This window comes from Thermobia domestica, chromosome 14 (assembly GCF_964235325.1).
Source record: "Thermobia domestica chromosome 14, izTheDome1.hap1.1, whole genome shotgun sequence".
NCBI lineage: Eukaryota > Metazoa > Arthropoda > Insecta > Zygentoma > Lepismatidae > Thermobia > Thermobia domestica.
Window position 1 is genome coordinate 4790139 of NC_137467.1, and position 20476 is coordinate 4810614.

At 38.0% G+C, this 20476-nt stretch overlaps 1 protein-coding gene across 1 annotated transcript in view; it reads left to right on the plus strand.

The window, feature by feature from the left end:
• Positions 1-20476, plus strand: part of LOC145670651 (dynein axonemal heavy chain 1-like) — a gene marked incomplete at its 3' end in the record, with an annotated part of 1762390 nt that overhangs the window by 1038647 nt on the left and 703267 nt on the right.

Below are 20476 nucleotides of genomic sequence, written 5' to 3' on the forward strand. Positions count from 1 at the left end.
GCGGACAAACTCGGAGTGATGATAGATTATAACAAAAGAAGCAGTCTGAGAATTGGAAGAATAGTGTCCCGGAATTGCGTCGTTTCTGAGATAAAGGCCACCGAAAACTTGTTGCAACGAGACAAAAATAGCCATAAATCAGGAACAAAATGTCGGTTTAAGGTCTGGGCAAAGGCAATATGCATTATTGGTAGTTGAGATTTTATTATTGTAGAAAATGATTAGAAGAAGAGGAGGTACAGAGGTAACTCCGTAGGGAAAGTAGGATATTTTGCACATCTGAAACAAAAAAAAAATCGACTAGAAATCGCCAATTGTACGCAATAAAATTGTTTCGGGTAGAAATATGTCCAAGACCTGAATAAAATGAAGGGCAAATATGGTTCTGCTTAAGCATTTTTGTACGGATTGGATGGGAACTGTGACTATGGGAAGCATTGATAAGGAATGACATACAATCACGAAAGAAGCAATCTGAGATTAGAAACTACGATCCAGACATGTGACAGTAGAACAATTATATGGTACGACTGCTTACGAGATCAGTAGCAGACAAGTCCAGGACGTCAATATAAGCATCTCGCAAAATAAGAAAAATGATTTTGGGAAGCTAGTTCCGTGCAGCAAAACATGCGTGAGAAGGTAAAGGATGGATCAAAGTGAGCTAACTGCATATTCCCAACGATATCGTGAACAAAGAAAAATATCTCCAGAAACTAGTACAAAAAGTAGCTACGAATCCGCTAAAGACAACAAGGAATAAACTCTGCTATGTGAAAGAGTTAGTGCATTGAAATGGTAGGAAAAGTACTCACCCAGCTTCACAGATGTTCAAAATGACGTCCCTCGGCGTCGGTGCAAACATAACAGCGTCCCACATAGCACAAGTACGTCCACGGAATGTCCGAGACTGAGCCCACAAGGGCCGACGGGACATCCCGGGATTATCCGAATGTACTCCCGGATTTGTGTCCCACAAATGACATCCACAGGATTTCCGCGGGAGATCCAGATGTCCGCTAATATCCCGGGACACGGGTTATTCAACGGGACCACCAAGGGATGTCTATTGGTTTTCCCTCGGACCTCCTGTCCCATCTGGGACGTCCCATGTAGGACGTCCATGGGATGTCTTCTCATTGTCCCGATAATCCCGGGAACCGAATGGGATGATTGGGATCAAAATGGGACATCCCAGGGACGTAGTGTGCTATGTGGGGTCATTCCTCGCCCTGCTACTTCAGTAACGTTCAAAATATCATTCTGAGGTATCATCTACACTCCCGAACGGAATGGCTAAGTTAGTGTTAGTCACCCTTTTGGAGACTGGACAAGGGTCTCCTTCTCCAGCAGAGTACAGTAATGCTCTACAGTACAGCAGGTAAGTTGTATTGTATAGCTGGATATAATATCTCAGTGTCTAATTTTGGTACTTTTCGTTGCGTTTCTGCCAATTTTCATGCTACATTTGATCGTTGAATATTGGTGAATTTTTTATCCTATTTAAGTGACATAGAACACAAATGAGTCTTTAATTGTCTGCTGTCGCAATTTATATTTCAAAATTTCGTCAGATGTAGAGGAAGAATATGGATTGGAACTTCGATATTTCAGGAAAATGCCTGTTTCTTACTTCCTGATTATATGCCACATAAATATTTCAAACTAAACTTTATCCCTGTAGTATATTTTCCTCATATTGTGCTTCTTAGAAACCATACTTCTTAGAAAAGTAATGTTATGAAACTTTATATTTATCTTTTTTTACGTTCCTTTGACAGACAGAAATAATTATAAGATGTCAATAAGTCTTTTTCAGTGCTTTCTTTCTTTCCTTCAATTAAAATTGTAGTGAGAGACGTTTGCTTCTAATAAATCTACTGTCTTATTTTTCTTTACGTACCGTAGAAGAGCAACCACCACTTCCTGATATACTAATAACTTCGATAATTCCAAGGTCTAATCTTAAGACAATCTATCATAGAAAATTTTCCCCTGATATTTATAGAAGAATTCAAAATTCCATGTAACACACACATGCGCATATATTACACATATTGGTAATTGATCCATCCTATATGTATTGGTGTACCCTGCTTTAAGAATTGGAAGAATAAAAATGTAACGGGAGTACCCCGAGAAAACCTACGGACATATTGTTGTCCACCACAAACATACTTGGTCGGAGATCGAACACGAGACCTCACGCACCAAAGATAAGCGCTCTACCACAGAGCCACCGTGCACCTTACTACAGAAATATACTACTATTATGATGTACATACCTAAGATGGTTACCTTGAACAAAGTTATGTACTTACCTGCCTATAGTGTTATATTTAAATGGAGATAGTGTTCTTCGTTCCTTCAGGCAGCAGCTGACATGCATATATACAGGGTTTTCACAAAGTCTGGACGGATTTAATTTGCTTATAATTTTCATAAAAATGCTCATAATGAAATCAAATAAAGTGCAAACGGTAGCAGAAGGATTAAATCTTTAGTTGGCAACACTGTTAGATAAGCGGTAACTCTGAACACGTTGAGAGAGGGAGAGGGAGGGCAAGGGTCAGTTTCTTACCAAATTCCATCCATTGTTGTTTTCATTGTTGTTTCAATGTTCACTGTTAAAAGTAAGTTCTAAGCTGTATTGGTGTGTGTGTCTTTTAAAGAAATAAATAAATGAAAAACTCCTCTGAGAAGACTATTTTTTTTACCGTATCAAAGATGGCGTCAGTGAAAGAGAAGGCGCAATGTGTTCTGTGGTACGCAGAGCTAAAATCACCAATTCTCGAAAGTTCACCAAAGAGTTTAAAAAGCCGGCACCGACTGAGAGTGCAATCCAAAAGTGGCATGCTAAGTTCTTGGAGACAGGAAGCGTCCTGGACCGTCCTCGAAGTGGGAGGCCGCCAACATCGCCTGCAACAGTGAGCAGGGTAAGGGAAAGCATCATCAACAGCCCACAGAAGTCGATTCGTAGACGGTCCATGGAACTCGGAATTCCACAGACAACCGTGTTTAAGATAGCCAAGAAGACGATCAAGGCCAAAGGTTACAAAATCAAGATAGTCCAGGATCTGCATGATGAAGATTTGGACATCCGGTTCAACTTCTGTGACGCCATGCTCAACCAGTTGGAATATGGCGACGTTCTCCTTTCAGCCATCATGTTCTCAGATGACGTAAATGGCGCCCAGTTGGAGGTGTGGCGGTGAATGAACTGAGCTGGTGCAGATTACAGGTAAAAATTTAATCCTTCCGCTACCGTTTGCACTTTATTTGATTTCAATATGAGCATTTTTATGTAAATTATAAGCGAATTAAATCCGCCCATACTTTATGAAAACCCTGTATATTTCTGTAAAATAAATTCTGTTTTAAAAATTATAATGATGTGTGCCAACCTTGTTTGTTCTGTATTTGCTCATGTAATTTTTAAGTAATTCTATTTTGTTTTATAGTTCTTTATAAAATGGGTATATTCGGGCCGCGTTGGCTCAGTGGTAGAGTATTCACCTCTCGCATGGGGTTCTTGGTTCGATCAAAAAGCTCAAGCCAAATGGACTTTGTTTTGGACAACGCCATGTGCGTGGGTTTTCTCGGAGTTCTCCCGTTTCCTTCCACTTTCTTTATTCCATCCATTTCTCATAATCATTACCTCCTTTAGCCTACACGACATAATCGTGGGACGTAAAATTGAAATTTTTCATTTACAACATTTATGTGTGATTACATAACTCTTTGTAAAGTTATGTGTATTCACAGTATAGTTCGTTCATCTTTATTGTTGACTAACACGTAGATGAAGATTTTTAACTTCAATATCTTGGAACGTATAGCAACATCAGACGCGTTTTACTGTTATGTCCAAATCTTTGATTTAGTGGCTGTAAAATACGGACTGACGCCATCTCACGGCGGTTTCAGAAACTACTCCGAGAACAGCAAGACATTATATATTCCGATTGTTCGCAATTGCAGCTTTGATCACATACAGGCACGTAGCCAGGGGGGGTCCGGACCCCCTCCCCTTCGAGACCACAAATTAGAAAACTTAAGGAAGGATGAAACAAAATGAAACGACAAAAAGAAGAATCAGCGTTTAAAAAAGCTACAGCAAGCTTTTGGTTACTTTTTCTTATGAGGAGATTTGTATTACTTGCAATACATGGTGGCGAATAAGCTGGATATTCTGCAAAAGTCAGGGAATTTGAAATTCTCAGAATTTCTGCTACTTATCAGGAAAATTTCAAGCTTTCGAAAGCATAATGCCGTTTTGTAACTGTGTGGATATGTTTTATCATATTTTTTCGTCATCGCTTCTCTGCAGTATCAAACATGTTATTTCAGAAATAGTTTTGTACTGCTCCTTTAATTTGTTATTTGGGCAGACAGTAGTTGATGGAATAATGAAAACAAAAAAGTTATGTGGAAAGAAAGTTGTGTTAACATTTGGTTCAACAGAGAAAAGAACGCAGATACTGTAAAATATTTTACACGACATTATTAAGTATGTACTTTTTATAATAGTGGGTATGTATTTTTCACAATAGTGAATATACTATTTATAATTGTTGAGTCCATAATGAAAGGAAAATTGTTATATTTGAATGGGAAGGAATGTAAATATTATAAAATCTTTTTCAATACTTTTCTTTATTCTTTTACTCGAGACTTCTTCATAGTTTGTTATTAACATATAAACTAACATACCCTCATTTTATTGTCCTAACATACCAATATATGTTTCCAGTAAAGTAGTTTAGATTGATCGAGCTCCTGGGCCTTCAGTATTTCCAGTCTGTTATTTATTTCTAATAGGCATCAGAGGTAGATTAAGAGAAAATGTTTTAAGGCATTTGGTCAGGTATAAACAACAGGTGTGTCTGGAAAAGATAAACACAGGTGGGAGGGTAATTAAGTCAGGGCAGGTGGCCGAAAGATGACGCCCGGGGAAGTCCGACCCAGGTGGCTTCCCATGCACACAAGGACCTTCACTTTTAGCATAAATAACTGCGCTCTAAGATCTCTCTTTCAGTTAGTGTCTGATGAAGACAACGTTACGTTGTTGAAACTGTTACACTGGAATTTAGTTTTTAATAAACAAGTGTATATACTCTGGTCAGAAGTGTTTATTATTTCTTTAGTGAGTTCCAGAGTCGTGATGGATAGAGTTGCATAAGTATCCTGTATATTTGTACGATATACCGCTGTCCGGACAAGGGATTTTTCTCAATGTATGTTTGTAGTTTGCTTTATCTTGACGTGCACAAATAGTCTCGCTGCTGACGTCACCAAAAAACCATAATCAATCTGTCAATCAATTTAAACTTAAGATTTGTCCTATAGAGTCCTCTTACTGACAAAAAGTTATAAACACGGATCGATGAACGGACCAGTCTCTGATTCTTTCTTGTATTGTCTTGTTCACAAGATCGCCAATTGCCTTATTATATAATGAAATAGATAGTCTTATGTAATGATGTAACATAATCACACCTATCCTAATAGCATCAGTTACTTCCTGGTCTCATATAACAATTAGATGCCGAATTGAAAAACCTTTTTATAAAATACGAAAACACTATTACTTTCAAGGGTAAATAACATACACAATATCCCCAATAAGTTGTCAATGGATTACATACTTTGAAACTAAAACTAGTGTTGCTGTCTAAAGAATTATTCCATTTGAATGAAATATTATGAAGCAAGAAAGATTACACAAGTTCTTTATTCATTGGCCTAAAAAGATTTATGTAATAACGTTTTAGAATATTTCCTCTGGTCGTTACATATGCAGATGCATAATCTCGTAAATAACTCTCACCTTGCACAGGAAATGTGTATAAAGGGTGTTTCAAAACAACACCGACAACGTTTGCAAGGTGATTCCTGACATCAAGATACCGTAAGACAAAAAGTATAGACCAACCTGAATGCACAAATGCTTCCTTTCGGAGTTACAGTCTCCCGAAACCATGAAAAAATTGTGCAGCCGCTCCTTCTTAGTTAAATAGCTCAGATAACGTGTAAATGGATAGTAAATTGGGATTGTCAGAACTGACAAGTTGCGCCCATGGTTTTGTGAATTCTGCATTTGGTAGAGCACAAAGTATGGGATCTGACCTGGGTTGCATTTAAATAAAATTGAAGATTTACCAAAAAGAGACAGATTGTGATGTTGAAAGAGGTTGAAATAGGTATGAAGGGAAATAGTAATTAGGATTGGTTAATCGACTAGTACTCACTCGTATTTCTGGAAGTTCCTTCCCTGATGGTTCCTTTTGGTGAGTCGACGTTCGTCCATTTATATGTTCCCTAAATCTCTCCTTTCGAACAAGCGGTGAAGTGGATGTATATTAAGATGCAGCGTGATTCAAGTAGAGAAGCCAATGTTTTAGCGGTGCTCAACTTAACCAAGATTGAAGTTACTTTTTAGAAGACAAAGCATTGTTATCAACAATTGAACAACGTTAATGATAGCAAATGCCCCTAGACCTAGAGCAAGGTACAGATGGTGATCAGAAAAATGGAAACACCTGTACTTGACAACACGTCAGATGTATGGGTTGGCAGTGGTGTCGTGGCGCCTGCAGCGCCGGACCGCTGGTGGTGGTGTGTTAGGTCGGTCTCCATACTACGTCAGGCGCAGTGGAACAGCAGTGTCCAGTGGCTGCAGCAGACGGAGGTAGTGTAAAATGGGAGACCTCTTAGATTTTCAAAGAGGGCAAATTGTTCGTGCGCGGTTATGTGGAGTGAGTGTGACGGCAGTGGCTACTGTGTTAGGTGTGTCGCGTGGAACAGTGTCGAAGGTGATGACGGCCTACACAACACACGGGAAAACCACATCGGGGAAGCGGAACAGTGGGCGGAAGAAAATCATGAGTGACAGGTCACGCCGGGTATTAAAGTACATTGTCACGCAGAACCGTCGTGCCACTGCCGAGCAAGTGACGGAGGAACTCAATCAGCACCTCCCTCACCTTGTTTCGACAATCACAGTCCACCGCGAATTACATGACATGAACTTATGGGGTCGTGTTGCACGGGCCAAACCGCTCATCAGGGACCATAACGATTTCGCACGCCGAAAATGGTGCCGCGACCATGCAACTTAGACCGTTGAGGACTGGAAACGTGTGATATGGTCGGATGAGTCATCCTTCACCCTATTCCTAACCACGGGTCGTGTTTGTGTGTGGAGAACGCACAAAGAAGCTTATGATCTGCAGTGTCTCCGCCCAACTGTGAAACATGGCGGCGGCTCGGTGATACTGTGGGTCGCTATATCATGGTTTTCATTGGGTCCTGTGGTCGCACTTAGCGGACGAATCACTGCCAACGATTATGTCGAAATTTTAGGAGACCACTTGCATCCTATGGTCCGGATATTGTTCCCGGACAATGACGCCATCTTCCAGGATGATAATGCACCCATTCACACAGCTGGCGTTGTTGCAGCGTGGTTTGAGGAACATCGGGATGAAGTTCAACACCTCCCCTGGCCCGCCCAATCCCCAGATCTCAACATAATTGAACATCTGTGGCCCGTCTTGGAAACACGACTCCGGCGACGATTTCCACCTCCATCCTCTTTCACAGAACTGGCCGATGCCCTGGACGAGGAATGGTGTAAAATTCCACTTGCTACCATTCACGACCTCTATGCCTCCATCCCACGTCGCATCAAGGCTGTTCTGAAGGCGAAAGGTGGCCCAACAGCATATTCATCTGGTAAGTTGCAATTTCGTTCAGGTGTTTCCATTTTTCTGATCAATATCTGTATAACATTCAGAAAACTCAAAATAGTTGCTTCCGCTGTTACATCTTGCTGTCTCGAAATCCAACTTCTACTACCTCTTCCAAAACTGTTCCAATCGTTTTGTGCAACGTTCCTTCCGGGCTATTTCCTAGTTTATCGACAGTTTCGTCTATCTCGTTGAAAAGTGCATACTACATAGATTAACCATAGGTGAGGTGATGACAGGATTGTGGACAGGGAAACAATCTGTTGTTTTAATGATCAAGAAATTACACATGTAAGAATAAGACGACAGACAGCAAGAAAACTTTCTTGTTTGTAAAATAATTGAGCTTAGAAAAAATAGAATTGAAATGCGACTGCAACAGTGATTAAGCGAAATTAAAATACTGCTAATTTTACAGTAATTCTGTGATATCTTCAAGTAGATAAAAGATAATCAAAAAGTAGTACAAGACCTCCCTAGACAATATTATTTTACATGAGATACCGCTATGACCATTCACTTATCTACTTTCGATTTCAAGCCATTTAGAAACCCGGTATTTATTTTCGCGTTTCTAAATGGCTGCAAACGGAAAGCTACTAGGTGACTCGTGATAACGGTACCTCATGCAAAATAATATTGTCTAGGGTGCTCTTGTTCCATATTTCGATTATCTTTTATCTATTTGAAGATATCACGGAATTACTATAAAATTAGCGGTATTTTAATTTCGCAGTGATAAGGCCTCTTAAATGATGTTGTTTTTCATTAAATTCAATTTAAAATAAAATGTCCCAATGTTCGAAGTGAGATTGCTCATAATGTATGTAAATACATAACAAGCTCATATATCTTCACAAAATGAACTTGATATATTCGCAGCTCCAAAACCATCGCGCAATCGTAGTCGTATCAAGACTTGACTTAGGAACTAATATGTGAGCTATCCAAAAAAACACATGTTTCAGAATCCTGAGGTACTCATGAAGCAATTTTTATAGACGGAGTTTGGTTACGGGCATATAATTTGAAGTACTTTCCAATTACCTCTATAAAGATTGTTGCGGAAGTACCACAGAATTCTGAAATTTGGATATTTGGATAGCGCACATATTAGTTCCTAAGTGAAGTCTTGACCCGACTAAGGCAGATCTCATAGTTTTGAAGCTATGGAGCTTCAAAGTTCATTTTTTTCATGTTTTTGGGAGCCTATAACTCCGAAAGGAAGCATTTGTACACCCAGGATGGTCTATACTTTTTGTCTTATCTTAGTATCAGGAGTTACCTCCCAAACGTTTTCGGTGTTGTTTTGAAACACTCTGTATATACTACTGAATTACAGAATTCAGTTGACACTAATGTAAATGTGGAAATATGTATTTATAAAAAATATATTTATAGTTACAACACTTCACACTCCAAAGATCCGCAGATCAATCCGAGTTCCGAGATTCGAGATCCGAGAAGTTGAGTTAAGCGTATTATTACAACTAAGTCAGAGAAATAAAAATGCAATAAGAATACCACATATACAAGAGAAAATGCGCAATATGTCAGAAGCAACTCTTGGCATAATCTAACAGTGTTGCACACTCATATAAAATAAATATTGACTACAAGACACACGCAAAAACAATGTAGTATGGTTTTCTGCTGAGAAGCTGTTATTTCTAATGAATTACTCTGAACATCTAATGCATTATGGTTAATATTCTGCATTAGTATTAAATCATTACTGAATTATTTATATTTTAATTAATGAATAATTATAATTTAATGGGGGACATCAGCAGCAAGACTATTTGTCTCCGCCACGAGATCATTAGTCGGTAAATCCTACATAGTAAACATTCAAAATCAAACTTCTACAAAATGTAAAACAAAAGTTCTACAAAACAGGTGATTGAAACAAGTATAACATTAAAATACAAGTCACAAATAAGCTTAATGATCCATAGAATATATGACGAGAAAATAATTCAAAAATAGGAAAAATAATAATACACTAGAAACATTTAAGAATGAAAAACTTCAGAGGACGTTAGGTCTGAGTAACCTGCACAGTCCACAAGAATGTATTGAGTACTCAGTGGGATAATAAAATCTTCACAGTGCAGACTGTAATTGTTGTATTATCTTGTTTACTCAAAGTGTGTTTTGGTAGAAACATACATATTACTAGAGATATAGTATACCTAGATATACATGATTATCCGCTAGAAATTCGGAGATCTTTCTCAGACGGTGCCTCAACTTGGAACACAATAAAATCATAGTGATCAGTACAAGGTACTCGTTGCACATCGAAAACATAACAGTACTTGTAACCACTTCGATCAACTACACGATCACAAGTTTGGGAAGGTAGCTAGTTGTACAGACACAGAATGCATCTGCGACGTATGATATGTACGCTTGTTATAGATCTTGGTATTGCTGAGTAATTATCGTTGTCACAGTGTGAAGCGGTAGCAATTTATTCTATGCATGTTAGATAGCTCATAGTGTCTGTAACCCCAGCATAGTAGAAAGCATATCTTCGTTTAACATGTGATATCTCGTATGTCCAATTTTCTTACTTTTCCAAAAGACGAAAAAAAAAAACTGCACTATATCTATTCACAATATTAATATTTCAGATCTTGTAAAACTTTCGATATCCATTGTTTAAAAAAAAACGCTGCCGCAGATGCTCTCATCATCATGGGCGTCTCTTGCGGGGGGACGAGGGGGACACATCTCCCCAATATTCTGAAGTACAAAATATTCAATATTTCATTCTAATTTAATTTATTTACTGACGACAGAATCATATAAATAATAATAATTATATTCATTTGGAATATAGTATTCAGGCTGTGAAACAAGTATAACAGAGTTCTTGGTATGTCTCAGGAGGTCCGTGGAGATAAGCAGAAAGGTAAAAAAAATGGAATCGAAGATTTAAAAAAACAGTTGAGCTAGGTACTACCATTTACATCACTTTCTTTGATGCCGCCCCCCCAAAAAAATGTTACATGCCAGAGACGTCAGTGCTCATCACGACACAAATGGGTATAATGTATTGAACTCGCTGCCATACGAGGTATTACTTGAAATTGGAAACAATCGACATGCAAGCCGATACTATAATCGATTGTTTCTCAGCAATCGATTTTTGTGACGTACTAGTTTTTGCTAGAACGTGAGTTATGTTGTTCTAAACAGGTTTATGCCAAAAACTCAAAATCCCCAAAATTGCACATACGAGGTATCACATCTTAAACGAGGATATATCGAAAATAATCAAATCTGTGCAAGAGCAGTCAATCAAGTACATTCTTTAAGTTATTTTAAGTTAATTAGTAAAACTTTGAAACATGGAATGAAGCATGCCATCCAGATAGGTGCTAATTCATTTTTTAAAAAAAGAACATGAAACATTAAATAATAATGTAAAATTACACTAAGGTTAATTGGTGTTATGCAGAGTCTTTTGTAGTGTTATTAAGAGTTTTCGTATTTACAGGCATGTTGGTAAAGTTACCAACGATTTGTATCCAAACTGACTAATGACGTCTTCGCAGGATTTTCCAAACACATTAGAATAAGTCAAGAGCAAAAGAAAATAATTCTCTCGTATTTTGGCGTCTACAAAGTGCTTGGAAAACTCTACAAAACAGTTCTGTCAGGCCTTTTTCGATATAAATAGTTGCTAATTTCAGTAACGTGTTTCTAAATGCTAAAGTTAGCATTCAGGTTAGTCAAAGCCTTAATATAACGCTAAAAACAACTATGCACATAAGACCCAATATGTCTACACTGTAGGGGTTTTCTTCTCTACAGAATTTCAATATTTTATATTTAACTAGCAGAATGCACATTTATCACAGGGAAAGAATGCGTTTCATTTTGGACATAAAGGGCATCGGAAGTCTTACTGTTCGTTTCAGCGACCCCCGAAAACCTAGATTCGACACTAATATCGGTCTTTTTTTTATATAATTTTTATATATCTCCTCTTCCTCTAAGTTGCGGGACTGAATTTGAATTTAAAAGGCATCAGAAGTGTCACTGTTCGTGCCGAAAACTATGAATTCGACAATAATATCAGTCATTTTCGATCACTTGTATATATATATATATATATATATATATATATATATATATATATATATATATAAACACTCCCAGACCCGAAGTTTGTTTATGTTGAAAATTTGATCGAGATCGATCGGGTGGTACAAAAGGTACGGAGTCACAAACATCATTACTTTCATTTATATATATACTAGCTGAAATACCCATTCTTCGCATGGGTCAGATAAATGTCTATGTAAACAAACTGAACAACGAAAGGAAAAAAATATCGGTCTTTTCTACTATTTTTACATATCTCAGTAAACACCCCCTGGTTCAAATTTAAAAAAAAAAAAGCCTCTGGGCTCCAGCCGATGGGGGGTATTTGGAAGTCAACGCCTGTGAGGGTATCACAATTCATCTCAGCGACCGCGAAAAATATGGATTTGACACTAATGTTGGTAATTTTGGATTAATTTTACATGTCTCGGTATCCCTCCGGTTTAAATTCGAGACCTCCTGGTTCAAACTTTAAAAGAACGCTTCGTCTTGGTCTGGGACCTGGACCAAGGTATCTGTGACCAAAATTTGGTAACTTTCGGTACACTCGTCTAGTCCCCAGTCGGCGTAGCCGTATACGCACACACACACACACACTTATATATATATATATATATATATATATATATATATATATATATATATATATATATATATATATATATATATATATATATATATTGCAGTATCTCCATTTTCCTTTTCAAATCGCAGCAATCATGTGAATAATCGTATACAATAACAAAATGAAATAAGAAATAAATTTTTACTGCTGTTACAGTGTGTGTCGAAAGTCAACGGCCATAGTCCAACTCCGCTTTTATTAAACGTATGAAAGAAAATGGAAATATAGGCTAAGCCGTCAGAGCTCCATATTAGCAAGGCGCCGTATATTAAGTGAAGCTACGTTGCATGTTCAGTAGGCTCGGGCTCACAATACCAACAATAGAACATTGTTCGGAAATCCATTCGAGATATTCTAGATTCCACCGTTCGAATAGCATGCTTAACCGGAAATGCTGCTCTTTCATTTAATACAGGGCAGCTTACAAGTGTGAAGCTCAAAAGACTGATGCGGTTAAAAACATTACATTATGTTAAATTGGAAATCATATATTTCAGAAATCTCTCTTTCCTTCCGTTTCTTTCGTATCTTTACTGATAACGAGATTGAATTATAACTTCGAACTTTCAATACACCCTGTATATATTGACAACCTTGTAGAGTAATTGAGGAAATTCTTTTTCGTTTCTCTTCTCAACAAGAACTTCACTCAAACACAACAGCAGCGATTTTACAAAACAAATGCCGTGGCTGACCAGACACAGAGTACTTCCATTAAGTTTTACGAAAGTTACCATGATCGGGCAAGTAGACATGATTTCGATAAAGGGAAGGGGGTCCGAGACACGAAATTCTGTGGTTATCACACCAGGTGCTCGACCATTCTAAACTATTTTGCTGACAACATATATTGTTTCCTTTAGACACTATTTCGTAATGGGGGGAACGTGACATAAAATACTGTGATTATCACACCACGGGCTCGATCACTCTAAACTATTTTACTAGCACATTGGTTTGTTAGGACAATAAAATAAGGATATGTTAGTAAGTATTGTAACGATATTTGAATTTTATTTAAAATTTGAATATTATTCATAGTATTTTAAAAACTAAGAAAAAATCTCGAGTAAAAGAATATAAAAAAGTATTGAATAAATTTTACAATATCTACGTTCCTTCCTCTTTTCATTCAAATATAACAATTTTCCTTTCATTATGACTTCATCAATCATAAAAAGTAGATATCCACTATTATAAGAAGTACATATCCAATAATGTATTGTAAAAATTGTACAATATCTGCGTTCCTTTCTGTGTTGAATCAAATATTGACCGTACTTTCTTTCCACATAACTTTTTGTTTTTATTATTCCGTCAGCTACTGCTGTTCCAAATCACTAGTTAAAGAAGCAGTACAAAATTGTTTCTCAAATAACATGTTTGATAGTGCAGAGAAGCGATGACGAAAAAGTATGATTTAAAAAAAAAATTGCCCACACTATTTCAGAACGGCACTGTTTTCGAAAGCTTCAAATTTCCCTGAGTAGTAGCAGATATTCTGAGAATTCCGTAACTTTTCTAGAAATTTTAAATACTCTGACGTTTCCAGGGTATCCCTCTCATTCGCCACCATATATTGCGAGTAATTTGGCTAATGTGTTCTTCGTAATGCTGGAGAGGAAACAATGAGAAGGGCACATCCTTACATGATCAAATTTGCGTATCATTGGCTTGCATAAAATGGATTAGTGTTGCCGCGAAATTGAAAATTTCTTTTAAGAACTGTAACTGGAACCTATGTTGCCAGGTTCATATTATTGGTGACTGTGGACATTTCTTAAGTTCTACTTGAGAGCCTATCTGATAGAACTGGTTTACTGATCGTCATTTGTAGTTCATAGGATTAGCATGGAGCTAGAAGAATTCGAAATGCTCTGTTAAAATAATATCCATTTTAAACTTGAGCCCTCCTACCCCCGTTTCCTCCACACAAAGCTCTTCATACGAAAGAGTAACCAAACGCTTGCTGTAACTTTATATTTTTAACGCTGAATCTTCTTTTTGTCGTTTCTTTTTGTTTCATTATTTTTTAATTTTTGTCCATTTATGGTTTCGAAGGAGAGTCCGGACCCGCGAACCCACTGATCCTTCCTCCTTTGGCTACATGCCTGCCATGACACAAAGAAACAAACTATACAATACAGATACGAATGTTAAGTTGAATGATCGGCCGCTTCGTCTCCTTCAAAGAACAGAAGCAGCAAATATAATTACAATTTGTTTTCTTGTACAGAAAACAAGAAAAGTATTGAAAGAGTAGTATATTATTCTTTTGTCTGTGTGATCAAACTGATGTCAAAACTCTTTTTCTTCACGCGTGGCATACAGAGAATGATACCTAAGTGGTCAGTCACTTGGAAACCAGTATACGATAATTTGACGAATTGTGGTCAGCTCAACGTGTAAACAAGATAACTGCTTTGCATAATGACCGTGAATGTCGGTTCTTTGCATTCATCTCTAACTCCCACCTTTCCTTCTACTCTTTCATTAGCTTCAAGAGTTTGGCGGGAGGATGGAAGTTGCAGAATCATTCTTCCTACACAACATAAAATCCAATTAAAGCCATCTGCACTTTGCTGGTGGGAACAAACGTTTGCAATTAAGACCCGTTAAAACTAGAAACTTTACTACCATAAGGGGTTCCCGTATTTATAGAATAACTTTCTCTCTTTCTTTTTTTATTTTCAAACTTAATGACTGACGCAGGTTGTACGCAGAGAAAGATAGAGCGTTTGCCTCTCAGGACTTTGTTGGTCTTTCAGATAACTCAATTCACACAAAGTGATCCTTTAAATAAAACTGATTAAGTGTAAAGTTCCTTCAAGAATCCTACAAAATTGAATGTATCGCTTCTAGAGGTATCTGAATTGCCATTTAGGCTAAGGGAGACGATAATTAAAGCAAGTGAATGATGATAGAAGAATTGGTGGAATGCGAAAATGAGAGGAAACGAGACTACCCTCGAGAAAACCCACAGACTCAATGTTGTACACCACATGCCCTGGGGTCGAATCAGGGGCCCCACGCACCAGAGGTAAGCACTCTTATCACTGGTGCCTCCTCAGGGGAAGATTGTCTGATACAAGCAGTGGTGCTATTCAGCCGGTTCGCAACGGTTCGCTAGAACCGGTTATTAAAATATTTCCAGTTCGCAGAACCGTTTGTTATACCCAGACATAACAGTAAATTTTAGTCAGTTATAGCCAGGAATAGTAAATTTTAGTTTTACTCTCTTTGTGTTTAGAAATTCTTACAGCTACAGAGCTAAACATATGATCTCTCAGAACAATGTATAAGCGTTTATTTCTTAATTTCAAATGCTCAGGTATCAAGAATGAGAACTGGGATCACATTACTGTGGTGGTGAGAGTTACTCATATTTTTTGAAAAGCATAATACCAATATTGGATTAAGGTCTTTCTAAACTTTTTTACAACCATCTATCTAGGATAATTTGTCTCCAAGATATTTGCAGTGCTAAGTAATTTCATTTGCACGTTTCAATCGATCATTGAGTACATACGCTATATATAACCAGGTCGTTTTACGTTTGTACGTATTATTCATTTTCACGTCTCCTAATGCATCTCATTTGGTGGATCCCCTTCTCCCTTTGGGCAGTCCCCTTGTGCAGTTCGCTCTGCTCCTTTCTGTTTCCACCATCATTTTGGTGGGTTTTGATTTTGTTTACATTCTTTCTACCCGACGTCAATATTTCTATTTGTTCGGCAGATATTGCACTTAGAAGAAGGAGGTCGGCGAAACGTCCCATGGCTCCTGCTTGAGAACGCCGCCGAGTTTGACCTACGTTTATTTGAACTTTTTTCCTTGTTTTTAGCTGTAGAATCACCTGCCAAAGTTTTTCGGTATTATTCCCTTCCACCCTGTATACTTAGTTGTTAATTAATGTTATTATAAAATTAGATATTTAGACTTTTCATTTACAATAACTAAACGCGTATTTAATTGTCTTTAGGTATTTCAGCTAGAATGAAAAAAAAAGATGGAGGTTGTTCATTAACATACTCATAAGAAAGCGTCCGAATTTCGTGCCTCGAGTTCAGGCAAATTCTAGGGGGCGCGGTGGCTCAGTGGTAGAGCGTTCACCTCCGCTGCTTGGGGTCCCTGGTTCGATCCCAGCTCGCGCCGTGTGGACTTTGTGGTGGACAAACACCGTGCTCGTGGGTTTTCTCGGGGTTCTTCAGTTCCCTCCCACTTTCTTCATTTCACTCATCTCTCATCATCACCGTCTCCTTTAGTCTAACCGGCATAACCGTGGAACGTAAAACAAAGATTTCATTTCATTTTCAGTTAAATTCTAAATGGAAGGTGCACATTGGAGAACGCAAAATCTTGCCTGGAGTAACACGTAGAATGCATTTGTTAGTTTATCGATATGTTAACATAAACATTTAAATTAACTCTCCCACATCTTCCTTCGCCTTTATTGCGTTTATTTAACTATCAAATTAATCCCGTCATGGGAGAAGTTAAGAATATAAATTTCAAACAAGGATTTACTAAAAATAGGATAATATGATCCTGATTTTCCTCTCTTCTCAGATAGCTTACGTCGTAGATGTAGGTGAACGTTTCGTCAAGAACACAAAGATAATTTCATTCCCACGTTCGATATTTCCCAGAAATTCTCATTTTCCATTCTCTTTTGATGGAGAATCAGCTTTCCCAAAATACCCACCTCCTCAACCACACTTCATGATTCAAGAGAAATAATTCTCCAATAAAAAGGAGGTAAAGATGTATCATCGAGAACTTGATAATTAATTAACTCGAAACATGAGAGTGTTGTTATTATTCTCGAAATTTCTTTTTAAAAGAACGTATCCTTCATAGATGCTTTCTGTCACTGCGGGCAGAATTCAGGAAATGAAACAACATAATTTGCGCGTTCAGTTTGGAAATGCTCAGGCAAATTTTCTCTTAGAATTTGTCCCCAACACGGAAAGTACTTGCGTGTACTAATAAATACGAGGAATGTCCGGAAAATAAGGTTACAAAGGCTAGTATTCATTCAAAATATGTGTATTTATCATCATGTGTACTTACAACGTATTTAGTGATACAGGGGATATTTTTCGATAATAATTGTCGCCGTTGTCCAAGCGCTTGTTAAGTTAAGGTACTTGCTTATGTATTCCAGTCATAGAATTCTTGCACCTTTTGCTGGTAATCGTATTCCTTTGTGACGTCTCCAGCGGTAAGGCAATGTATCTATCTAAGTTTTACGTCCAACTATTTTGCCGGCTAGCGCTAGAGGAGATGGTAATGATGAGAAATAAATGAAATGGCGAAATGAAGATAGTGGAAGGAAACGGGAGAAGCAGGAGGAAACCCACGCACACGGTGTTTGCAAATCACACTTGGCGCGACTCCATGCACCAGAGGTGAACGCGCTACAACTGACCCACCGCGGCCCTTAGTGTGGCAATGTAGTCCAACAACAAGACATTTTCATAAGCAATAACAATAGACCTTAGTCAATATCCTCTGGACGCTTATCTTGTGCTTCCTGTGGACGCTTATCTTGTGCTTCCTCTGGACACTTATCTTGTGCTTCCTCTGGACGCTTATCTTGTGCTTCCTCTGAACGCTTATCTTGTGTTTCCTCTGGACGCTTATCTTGTGTTTCCTCTGGACACTTATCTTGTGCTTCCTCTGGACGCTTATCTTGTGCTTCCTCTGGAGGTTTATCTTGTGCTTCCTCTGGACGCTTATCTTGTGCTTGTAGAAAATGTACAATTGAGCGCACAAAAATTTGGCAGGCTTTTGATTGGATGCAGCCAATGTAGACGCCTGTTACTCGAACTATAGTTCATGTAGTGACGACAAACATCCCCAAGAGGGAAGCGAAAAGTTGATAATGAAAGCCAATATTACTTATCCGCCGCTACTGTAAAGCAGTAACATTACTTTACGGGTTCTCATCATAGAAATACGTTCACACAGTCAAAACAACAGTCGCGTTTCTGTGGGTTTTTAGATGTATTTTTACACTTTCAAATACATTTTCCCCTGAAATCTCTATAATCGCAGATGTGATTTATTTTGATGGATAACTAGTAGCTATTCTATAGTTTTAAAAGAGAAAAGAATGAATCGCCTGATGATTTTATTATCATTTTAAATTACTAATAACAATCATTTATATTATTTTTGTACTCAATATCCATCATATGATATCATCGTCACCTACATGTGCTTCCGCTATTTTCTTAAATACACAACCTTAAACATTCATTTGGCTAGCTTTTGGTGCTTTTCTATTGCACACATTCCTCTTTAGGTGTGATATCCTCCATAATGTAAAGGTTGTATTATTTCGCTAAGGGTTCAGTACATTACTGTAGAATGTCCATAATATTCATACTTCTGAGAAACGTTTGGAAGGGCTTGATAATCTTAATCTGTTCTTTGAGGGATAACCTAGTTTTCAGTAACTGAAACCTCGAGTTTCTGGCGGGAGTAGTTAACATTCTAAAACAATGTTAATTTTAGATTTATATCTTAAATCCCACTTGGCTTTTATTGTGGCACTCATAATTTAGCTGACAGCGTAGTCATTGCTGTACTCTCACTGTCATACAAGGTTTATTAATTTAAATTTCTGGTTACAAAAGGAGGTGATGTGTTTGTTTTCCCTCTGTTCTGAAGCTTTTCAGAAACCGTTTTAAATCAACGGCTCTCCCGGCAACAAACTTCCTTGTTAATCCCCATTTGTATCTCGCTTGCACTTGTCACTTTGATTTGTTAACACGGTTTGATTTCTGGGTTTTCCTCTTGATAGTCGCTTAAGGTGGCCACCGCGCATTTGAAATCCTAAAAGTACTCATGTCTCTAAGCTACGAACTTCCTTCGAGTGCTTTCCAACCGCACGTGGCGTACTGATCATATTGTTATACTGCGATCATATTGTAGTCTAATGTCAACAAGTTATACTACAATTTGCAAGGATATTATAAAATAGAGGATCTGCCCATACAACAAAATCGTGAAGCCATACGTCACAGCTTCGCTACACCTACTCTGCCTACTCCGCGCCAGTAAGATCGTAATGTTTCGAGCCAGCCATCATGGCGGAAACGAGAGTAGCCAATCAGACGTGTCAGCTCAGACGATGTTCGGTTGTTTCTTGGCTTCATTGAGTTCATAGGATGAAGATACGTATGGGAAGATCCTCTATTTTATAACATCCTTGACAATTTGATTATTTATCTGCTCGGTCCTCTCTGCTAAAACAGCTTGATAATGTTCATCGTCTAAGCATCCTGCCAGCTGCTACTGATTTCCGTACTAGACAAGTTGTTATTTTTTATACAGAAGCAAACGATAATCGTTAACCTATCGTCGCGAGACACTTCCCTTGTTAGATTATTCAGCCCATGTGCGTTATATTTCTGATCATCCCTGCAGCTTTCCTTCGCGTCGTGGCCACAATTACGACAGGTAGGTAGCTCGTCCTTGGGCAACACGCTCGCTTATGGTACGTTCGAGCTTACAAGAGTTTTATAGCTAATAAATTTGTGCAGCGGTCTGTTTGTGGTCTTCCATTATGGTAGTTATCTGTGTAAAGGCTCAACCTCCAATTGTCATCAAACACCAAATAGCATACAATTCTCCAGGAATTCCAGCTAGAGTTTGGAGCGTTGATATAGTTGCGTCCTGATTGTAGTATGATGTATACGGACTGTTTGGAAATTGAAAATTCTGTTGCTGTTCGTGCGTCAGAATTTAGTCTGCATCACCCGTGTTCACTACTTTCTGCTGAGTTAAGTTGCCCTCAAATATGCTTTTCAAATTTCGGTGCAACGTGTGCGTATTTGTACGGACATACAAAGTGTTATTAATGAGCCAACAGAATGTCTTTAGTAAACATTGTTTAGTGCAAACTATTATTGTAAGATGCCACAAACTGCAACAGAGTTGTGTCCTCGTTGTTTGCTGGTTGCCGGACCAT